The sequence below is a fragment of the Urocitellus parryii genome, chromosome 1 (genome assembly GCF_045843805.1).
Source record: "Urocitellus parryii isolate mUroPar1 chromosome 1, mUroPar1.hap1, whole genome shotgun sequence".
In the NCBI taxonomy this organism is placed as follows: Eukaryota; Metazoa; Chordata; class Mammalia; order Rodentia; family Sciuridae; genus Urocitellus; species Urocitellus parryii.
Genome location: NC_135531.1, coordinates 246,181,622 through 246,191,508, shown reverse-complemented (window position 1 = coordinate 246,191,508; position 9,887 = coordinate 246,181,622).

Sequence of the window (9,887 nt, the reverse complement as noted above, 5' to 3'; positions counted from 1 at the left end):
TTTTCACCACATCCTCACCAACATTTATTGTTGCTTGTATTCTTGTTGATTGCCATTCTGACTGGAGTGAGATGAACTCTTAGTGTAATTTTGATTTGCATTTCTCTAATTGCTGGAGATGTTGAACACTTTTTCATATATTCGTTGATTGATTGTATTTCTTCTTCTGTGAAGTGTCCCGTCAGGTCCTTGGCCCATTTATTGATTGGGTTATTTGTTATTTTTGGTGTTAAATTTTTGAGTTCCTAAAGATTAATGCTTTATTGGAGGTGCCCACGTAAATACAGTTATTTCATACTAGACAAAGGTGACAAAAACATTCATTGGAGAAAAGATAGCCTATTCAACAAATGGTGCTGGCAAAACTGGAAATCCATATGTAGCAAAATGAAATTAAACCTGTCTCTTATCCTGCACAAAAATCAACTCAAAGTGCATCAAAGACTTAGGCATTAGAACAGAGACCCCAATCTTCACCACGTCAGCCTAGGATCTGACTTCCTTAACAAGATCCCTTAAGCACAAGAAGTAAAATCAAGAATCAATAAATTGGATGAATTCAAATTAAAAAGCTTCTTCTAGGCAAAGGAAACAATCAATAATGTGGGGAGAGAGCCTACATATTGGGAGAAAACCTTTACCACATGCATCTTCCTAGATTTTTTTTTATGCTAATCTTTATTTATTTATTTATTTTTTTTAATTGTTGGTCGTTCAAAACATTACATAGTTCTTAATACATCATATTTCACAATTTGATTCAAGTGGGTTATGAACTCCCAATTATACCCCATATACAGATTGCTGAATCACATCAGTTACCCTTCCATTGATTGACAAATTGCCTTTCTAGTGTCTGATGTATTCTGCAGTCTGTCCTATTCTCTACTATCCCCCCTCCCCTCCCCTCCACTCCCCTCCCCTTTTCTCTCTCTACCCCTTCTACTGTAAATCATTTCTTCGATTTGTATTATCTTGTCTTACCCCTCCTTTCCTCTTATATGTCCTTATGTATAACCCTGAGGATCGCCTTCCATTTCCATGCGATTTCCCTTCTCACTCCCTTTTCCTCCCACCTCTCATCCCTGTTTAATGTACATCTTCTTCTCAAGCTCTTCGTCCCTACCCTGTCCTTGTTTCCTCCCCTTATATCAAAGGGGTCATTTGGTATTTGTTTTTTAAAGATTGATTAGCTTCACTTAGCATAATCTGCTCTAATGCCATCCATTTCCTTCCAAATTCTATGATTTTGTCATTTTTTAATGCAGAGTAATACTCCATTGTGTATAAATGCCACATTTTTTTTTATCCATTCATCTATTGAAGGGCATCTAGGCTGATTCCACAATCTTGCTATCGTGAATTGTGCTGCTATGAACATCGATGTAGCAGTGTCCCTGTAGCATGCTGTTATTAGGTCTTTAGGGAATAGACTGAGAAGGGGAATAGCTGGGTCAAATGGTGGTTCCATTCCCAGCTTTCCAAGAAATCTCCATACTGCTTTCCAAATTGGCTGCACCAATTTGCAGTCCCACCAGCAATGAACAAGAGTGCCCTTTTCCCTGCATCCTCTCCAGCACTTATTGTTGTTTGACTTCCTAATGGCTGCCAATCTTACTGGAGTGAGATGGTATCTTAGGGTAGTTTTGATTTGCATTTCTCTGACTGCTAGAGATGGTGAGCATTTTTTCATGTACTTATTGATTGATTGCATGTCCTCCTCTGAGAAGTGTCTGTTCAGGTCCTTGGCCCATTTATTGATTGGGTTATTTGTAATCTTATTGTCTAATTTTTTGAGTTCTTTGTATATTCTGGTTATTAGGGCTCTATCTGAAGTGTGTGGAGTAAAGATTTGTTCCCAGGATGTAGGCTCCCTGTTTATCTCTCTTATTGTTTCTTTTGCTGAGAAAAAACTTTTTAGTTTGAGTAAGTCCCATTTGTTGATTCTAGTTGTTAACTCTTGCGCTATGGGTGTCCTATTGAGGAATTTGGGGCCCGATCCCACAGTATGTAGATCATAACCAACTTTTTTTTCTATCAGATGCCGCGTCTCTGATTTAATATCAAGCTCCTTGATCCATTTTGAGTTAACTTTTGTGCATGGCGAGAGATAGGGATTCAGCTTCTTTTTGATGCAAATGGATTTCCAGTTTTCCCAGCACCATTTGTTGAAGATGCTATCCTTCCTCCATTGCATGCTTTTAGCCCCTTTATCAAATATAAGATAGTTGTAGTTTTGTGGATTGGTTGCTGTGTCCTCTATTCTGTACCATTGGTCCACCCTCCTGTTTTGGTACCAGTACCATGCTGTTTTTGTAACTATTGCTCTGTAGTATAGTTTGAAGTCTGGAATCGCTATACAGCCTGATTCACACTTCCTGCTTAGCATTGTTTTTGCTATTCTGGGTCTTTTATTATTCCATATGAATTTCATGATTCTTTTATCTATTTCTACAAGAAATGCTGTTGGGATTTTGATTGGCATTGCATTGAACTTATAGAGAACTTTTGGTAATATCGCCATTTTGATGATGTTGGTTCTGCCTATCCATGAACAGGGTATATTTTTCCATCTTCTAAGGTCTTCTTCTGTATCTTTCTTTAGTGTTCTGTAATTTTCATTGTATAAATCTTTCACCTCTTTTGTTAGGTTGATTCCCAAGTATTTTATTTTTTGGGGGGATATTGTGAACGGAGTAGTTTTCCTCATTTCCGTTTCAGAGGATTTGTCGCTGATATACAGGAATGCCTTTGATTTATGCGTGTTGATCTTATATCCGGCCACTTTGCTGAATTCATTTATTAGCTCTAATAGCTTCTTTGTAGACCCTTTTGGGTCTGCTAGGTATAGAATCATATCATCTGCAAATAGTGATAATTTAAGTTCTTCTTTTCCTATTTTTATGCCTTTAATTTCTTTCGTCTGTCTAATTGCTCTGGCCAGTGTTTCGAGGACTATGTTGAACAGAAGTGGTGAGAGAGGGCATCCCTGTCTTGTACCAGATCTTAGAGGGAATGCCTTCAATTTTTCTCCATTCAGAATGATGCTGGCCTGTGGCTTATCATAGATTGCTTTTACAATGTTGAGGTATGATCCTGTTATCCCTAATTTTTCTAGAGTTTTGAACATAAAGGGATGCTGTACTTTGTCGAATGCTTTTTCTGCATCTATTGAGATGATCATATGGTTCTTATTTTTAAGTCTATTGATGTGGTGAATAACATTTATTGATTTCTGTATATTGAACCAGCCTTGCATCCCAGGGATGAATCCTACTTGATCATGGTGTATAATTTTTTTGATATGTATTTGAATCCGATTCGCCAGAATTTTATTGAGGATTTTTGCGTCAAGGTTCATTAGAGATATTGGTCTGTAGTTTTCTTTCTTATCATAAGACTTAAGGAATTTATCTATGCCTTCACTATCTTCTATTTTATTGGAGTATAAGGATTCAAAATAATTTCTGATTATCTTCTGTATTTCTGAAGTGTCTGTTGTGATATTGCCTTTTTCATCCCGTATGCTAGTAATTTGGGTTCTCTCTCTTCTTCTCTTCGTTAGCATGGCTAAGGGTCTGTCAATTTTATTTATTTTTTCAAAGAACCAACTTTTAGTTTTGTCAATTTTTTCAATTGTTTCTTTTGTTTCAATTTCATTAATTTCAGCTCTGATTTTAATTATTTCTTGCCTTCTACTTCTTTTGCTGTTGTTTTGCTCTTCTTTTTCTAGGATTTTGAGATGAAGTATGAGATCATTTATTTGTTGGTTTTTTCTTTTTTTGAGGAATGAACTCCAAGCAATGAATTTTCCTCTTAGAACTGCTTTCAATGTGTCCCATAGATTCCGATATGTTGTGTCTGTGTTTTCATTTAACTCCAGGAAGTTTTTAATTTCCTCCTTAATGTCTTCTAAAACCCATTGATCACTCAGCAACCTATTGTTCATTCTCCAAGTGATGCTTGATTTTTCCTTCCTTCTTTTTTCATTGATTTTCAGTTTCATTCCATTATGATCAGATAAGATGCATGGTATTATCTCTACCCCTTTATATTGTCTAAGAGTTGCCCTGTGACATAATATATGGTCTATTTTTGAGAAGGTTCCATGTGCTGCTGAGAAAAAAGTGTAACTACTTGATGTTGGGTGGTATAGTCTATATATGTCAATTAAGTCTAGGTTGTTAATTGTGTTATTGAGTTCTATAGTTTCCTTATTTAACTTTTGTTTGGAAGATCTTTCCAGTGGTGAGAGAGGTGTGTTGAAGTCTCCCATGATTATTGTATGGTGGTCTATTAGACTCTTGAAATTGAGAAGAGTTTGCTTGATGAACACAGCTGCACCATTATTTGGGGCACATATATTTATGATTGTTATGTCTTGTTGGTGTATGGTTCCCTTGAGCAGTATGAAGTGTCCTTCTTTGTCCCTTTTGATTAACTTTGGCTTGAAATCTATTTTATTAGATATGAGTATGGACACTCCTGCTTGTTTCCGCAGTCCATATGAGTGGTATGATTTTTCCCAGCCTTTCACCTTCAGTCTATGAATATCTTTTCCTATCAGATGCGTCTCCTGTAGACAGCATATTGTTGGGTCTTGTTTTGTGATCCATTCAACTAGCCTGTGTCTCTTAATTGGTGAGTTTAAGCCATTAACATTTAGGGTTATTATTGAGATATGGTTTGTTCTTCTATCCATATTTGTTTATTGATGTTACTAACCCTGATTTGTTATCCTCTTTGAATACTTTCCCCCCTTTACTGTCCTACCTCCCATTGTTGGTTTTCAATGTTATTTTCCATTTCCTCTTCCTGTAATGTTTTGCCAAGGATTTTTTGAAGAGATGGTTTTCTAGCTGCAAATTCTTTTAACTTTTGTTTATCGTGGAAGGTTTTAATTTCATCTTCTAATCTGAAGCTTAATTTCACCGGATACACGATTCTTGGTTGGAAGCCATTTTCTTTCAGTGTTTGAAATATGTTATTCCAGGATCTTCTAGCTTTCAGAGTCTGTGTTGAGAGATCAGCTGTTATCCTGATTGGTTTACCCCTAAATGTAATCTGCTTTCTTTCTCTTGCAGCTTTTAAAATTCTCTCCTTATTCTGTATGTTGGACATCTTCATTATAATGTGTCTAGGTGTGGATCTCTTATGATTTTGCACATTCGGCTTCCTGTAGGCTTCTAGGATTTGGGAATCTGTCTCATTCTTCAAGTCTGGGAAGTTTTCTCGTATTATTTCACTGAATAGACTTTTTATTCCTTTGGTTTGGAGCTCTGTGCCTTCCTGTATCCCAATGACTCTTAAGTTTGGTCTTTTGATATTATCCCATAATTCTTGGATGTTCTGCTCATGGTTTCTTAGCAGACTTGCTGAGCTGTCTATGTTCTTTTCCAGTTGAAATACTTCGTCTTCATTGTCTGATGTTCTCTCTTCTAAGTGATCTACTCTGTTGGTAGTATTCTCAATTGAGTTTTTAAGTTGGTTTATTGTTTCCTGCATTTCTAGAATTTCTATTTGTTTGTTTTTTATTACCTCTATCTCCCTGTGAAATTGATCTTTTACTTCCTGGATTTGTTTGTCAATGTGATCTTTCATTGTCTGATTTTGCTGTCTCATGTCTTCCTTGAGACTCCAGATCATCTGAAGCATATAAATCCTGATCTCTTTATCTGACATTCCATCTGTTGCAGCTATTACCTCTTCTAAAGTTGAGTTGACCTGCATTGCTTGTGGTCCTTTCTTTCCTTGTCTTTTCATACTGCTCGCGTTTCTTTCTGCTTGGTGCAACTGTTGTGTTTTTGAAATTTACCCCCTATTTCTTTATGTTGCTCTTGTATAGTTGGGAAGTCTCCCTTGCAGGGCAGGTATTGGCTGTGCTCTTCCTCTAATTATGGTGGTCTGTCTACCCCGCTGATCGGTCGCAGGTCTGCCCCCGGTGCGGGCACGGGTGGTGGCTTTGCTCTGCCCCCACTCCAATTGTGGTAACGTAACTACCACGCCCTGGGGTCGTTGGTCCTGATCTGGATGTGGGTGGCGGCTCTGCTGGGCCCCCACTCCAATTGGTGTGACGAGGCTACTGCGCTGGCAGACCTCTAGGCAGGTGGGTCGCAGTTCTGCACAGCCCCCACTCCAAATGGGGGTACCTGACTACCTCTCCAACAGGTCCCTGAGCCCCCTCCGGACCCGGGCGGCGACCCTGCTCCACCCCCACTCCAACCAGTGTGACGCGACTGCCTCGGTGTTACGTGTCCACCACGCTGGCAAGCTACCTGGCCTGTCTTGCCAGTTGGCGGCAGGTCTGCCTGCCCTGCTTGCTCGGATGTCAGCTCTGCACAGCCTCTACTCCAAATGAGGTTACTTGGCTACCGCGCCGCGGAATCGCTGGTCCTATTCTAGGCGTGGGCGGCTGCTCTCTTCAGCCCCAGCTGCGTTTGGGGTGTCATGGTACCACGCCGGCGGGTCACTTGGCCTGCTCTGGGCGCAGGTGAAAGCTCCACTCTGCCCCTCCAGCACCCCGCTGGACCCTGATTGAGAAGCAGTCACTGCCGGTTCCCTAGCCTTGGGCCAAAGCAGCTTAGGTAGCCGGAACCCCGCCTCTCCGATCCTGATACCCTCTCCACTGGGAGCTGGCTCCAGGGAGTGACCCCACGGGTTCCCCAGCCCCAGGCCAAAACTGTTCCGGGAGTCAGAACCCAGTCGCCCCAAGCTCAGCGCACGCTCCACTTGGAGCTGGCCTCCACCGGCAGTCTCCGCAGTTTCCTGAGACCTGGGCCAGGTTAGCCCCGGGAACCAGAAACCAGCTGCTCAGTGCCCGGCGCATGCCTTGCCCAGCACGCGCCTCTAGGAGTATTCTCCACAAGAACCCCCGCCCCGAGCCTGAGCAAGAAATCTGTCTGCTAGACGCAGGCAAATACCAGCCTGATATCACCTGTTCCGTAGTTGAATGGGCTGAGATCAGTAGAACACGGGGATGATTACATCATCTCTCCGAAATGGCGGCTGCTGTCCTCCACTGTGGTCCGACCGGTGTCTGGAACCAAACTGGGCCGCTTCTCTCCTCTGTTTCAAAGCCGGAACTCAGCACTAAGGGCTCCGATGTACCACTGGCGGGAGCCCCCCCGGATCCGTATCGCTGTTCCCCCGCTCCGGCACCCTGCCGCTCCCCAGCACGCGCCACAGACTCCAGCCTCCAGGCGATCGCCTGTCAGGCTATGCGACCCTCCGTGCGGGGAAATGGAGCTCTCACAGCCGAACTTCTCATGATGGAAATCTGTCCACTAGATTCTGGAGCACCTCAATTTCACTGGAACTTCCCAAAGATATCCTTCAGCTGTTTTGCATCGTCTTTTTCCCACTTAGTGACGCGGCGCCCTGGGGTGATGCCCTCCCTTCGCCGCCATCTTCCTATTCTCCTTGAGTTATCTGTGCTCCACAGGAAGGAGGATCACTTTGATTTTTTCTGCTTGCCCCTCCCCCAGCGCTGGCTAGCCAGGTTTCGTTTTGGCTGCTACTGGGAGGAGGGGTTGGAAGTCAGGTGTCTCTAGTTTCCCCCTAGTCTTTATGGAGGCTCAGCTTGATACTCCCTCTCCCGGCAAGCCTAGGAGAGATTTTATGCGAATTCCTGATGTCTGGGGGGTGAGCTGATTGACACAAACCTGTTTTGATGCTGCACTCTGTGGGAGAGTGGCGGTGTATCCTTCCGCTTTACTGGATGGTGGCCGCTGACTGCCTTGGTGGAGTGTCCGCTGTCTTCCTAGATTTTTATAAATCTCTTTTTGTACAAACATGAATGAATGAACTGATGAAGAATTATAGATGGGTTTTTCTGCATTTTTCTTTAAAGTGTTGATTCTTTTCTATGTTTGGTTTTCCAGATGAAAGGAAATTATTTCCTTTTTTTTTTTTTAAAGCTACCTACTTGCTCTAGGGATGTTAACAAAACAGCACACATAGAACTATTTTTTTACCCTTAACTCATAGCCATGGCTTAGTTTGTATCTAATCATCAGTATTCTCAGAAATTAGTCAAAACACCTATAGAATTACCTTTAAATCTTATGTTACTGTGTGTGGCAAATCTCTGTTGTGAAAGGAAACTATCCAACATTTCTCTACTAGTTAATTACATAATTATGAATTGTCATCATTCTCATATTACCATCTACTAGTATACTAACTTTTTGAACATATACAGTTATAATTTTTTAACATCCTTCTCTGCCAATTCTAATATCTGTTGGTTCTGGGTCAATTCTGATTGACATCTCATTAGGAGTCATGTTTTCCTGTTTCTTTGCATGCATGATAATTATGGATGAATTCCAGGCACTCTGATTTTATCTTACTGGTACCATATATTTTTGAGTTCCTACAAATATTCTTAAAGCTTTATTCTGGGAACACAGTCATTTGGAAACAGATCATTGGGTCTTACTTTTAAGATTCGATAGGTAGGACTACAGTGGTAATCACATTAGGTCTAAATATTCTCTACTAAGGAGATAAGATGGATCCTTTTGTATACTCTACTGAATGCCCAGAAAATCATGAGGTTTCTAATTCTGGCTAGTGGGAACTGGCACTACTTTTATGTGCCAGGTACTGTTACCTCTACCTCTTTTGGAAGGTTCTTTCTCCAGCTTTGGGTAGTTTTCCCACATGCATATGATAACCAGTACTCAGCCCCTATAGATGTCTGAAATATTCCCTCTGGGCAATTTTCTGCTTTCTGGTACTCTGTACTAGAATCTCAGCTGTCTTTGACTTTGGACTCTCAGCTATACCTCTTTAGCTCAAGGGACCTGCTAGGCTCCACCTTAACTTCTCCTTGATGTGCCGCCAGGGCAATTGTAGTATTCACCTCATTTATTCACCTACTCTCAGGGATCACTCTGCGTAGGCTACTCTAACTGAAGTCCTTATTCAAAGACCGTTTATAGGACATCAACAACAAAATAAAAATATCTATGGAGAGGTTCCAGAAATCTGTCTTAAATCCACTAAATCTTTCCCACTGCCAAATTTTAGGAGATCCTTGAGGATAAGATCTAGTAAAACCGGGCTGGGGTTGGGCTCAGTGGCAGAGTACTTGCCTAGCATGTGTGAGACACAGGGTTCAAATCTCAGCACTGCATAAAATAAAGGTCCATCAACAACTAAATAAAATAAAATTTAAAAAGATTCCTATTAAAAAAAAGATCTAGTAAAACTAGATTAAAACTAGTTAAAACTTCAAATAGATACTTACTTAAAATCTTTATTGCTTCATTCTAAGTGTTACAAATACATATTAATAATGGTAAAACTTCAAATAGATACTTACTTAAAATCTTTATTGCTTCATTCTAAGTGTTACAAATACATATTAATAATGGCATTTGTTCTCTCTGGATGGACAGAGCATTTGTCTGTCAAGAAGCCGAAGCATTAACAATGGAGAAAAAAAGTTTGGATTTTGTGCTTCCTGCCAAAGATGCTCTATCTAATGATATAGGGAGGGACACATTAAGTTAGAACTGTTATTCATGATTTGAATTATCTAAACTTTGCCCTTTAATTGGGATCCCATTGTTCACATTACTCTCAATCCTCTAGAAAAACAGAAAAGGTCATAATAGAATTAGAAAGTTATATGTACTAGAGAACTCAAAGTTCTCCAAAAAACTTCCAGAAGCAGATGATCTATAGCATGTGACTGCTAACCTAAGATCCTTAGAATAAGCAGGTGCCTGAGACAGTCGGAACAGGATTCTTTTGTCCTATTCTCTTACATATCCTCATCATACTCTCTTTCAAATATTCTTCTGGTCATACTCTTTTACTCTGCTCTTTAGTGATTTAGGGTTATATAGTTCTGAGATTTAGTTTTCATGTCTCCCTTA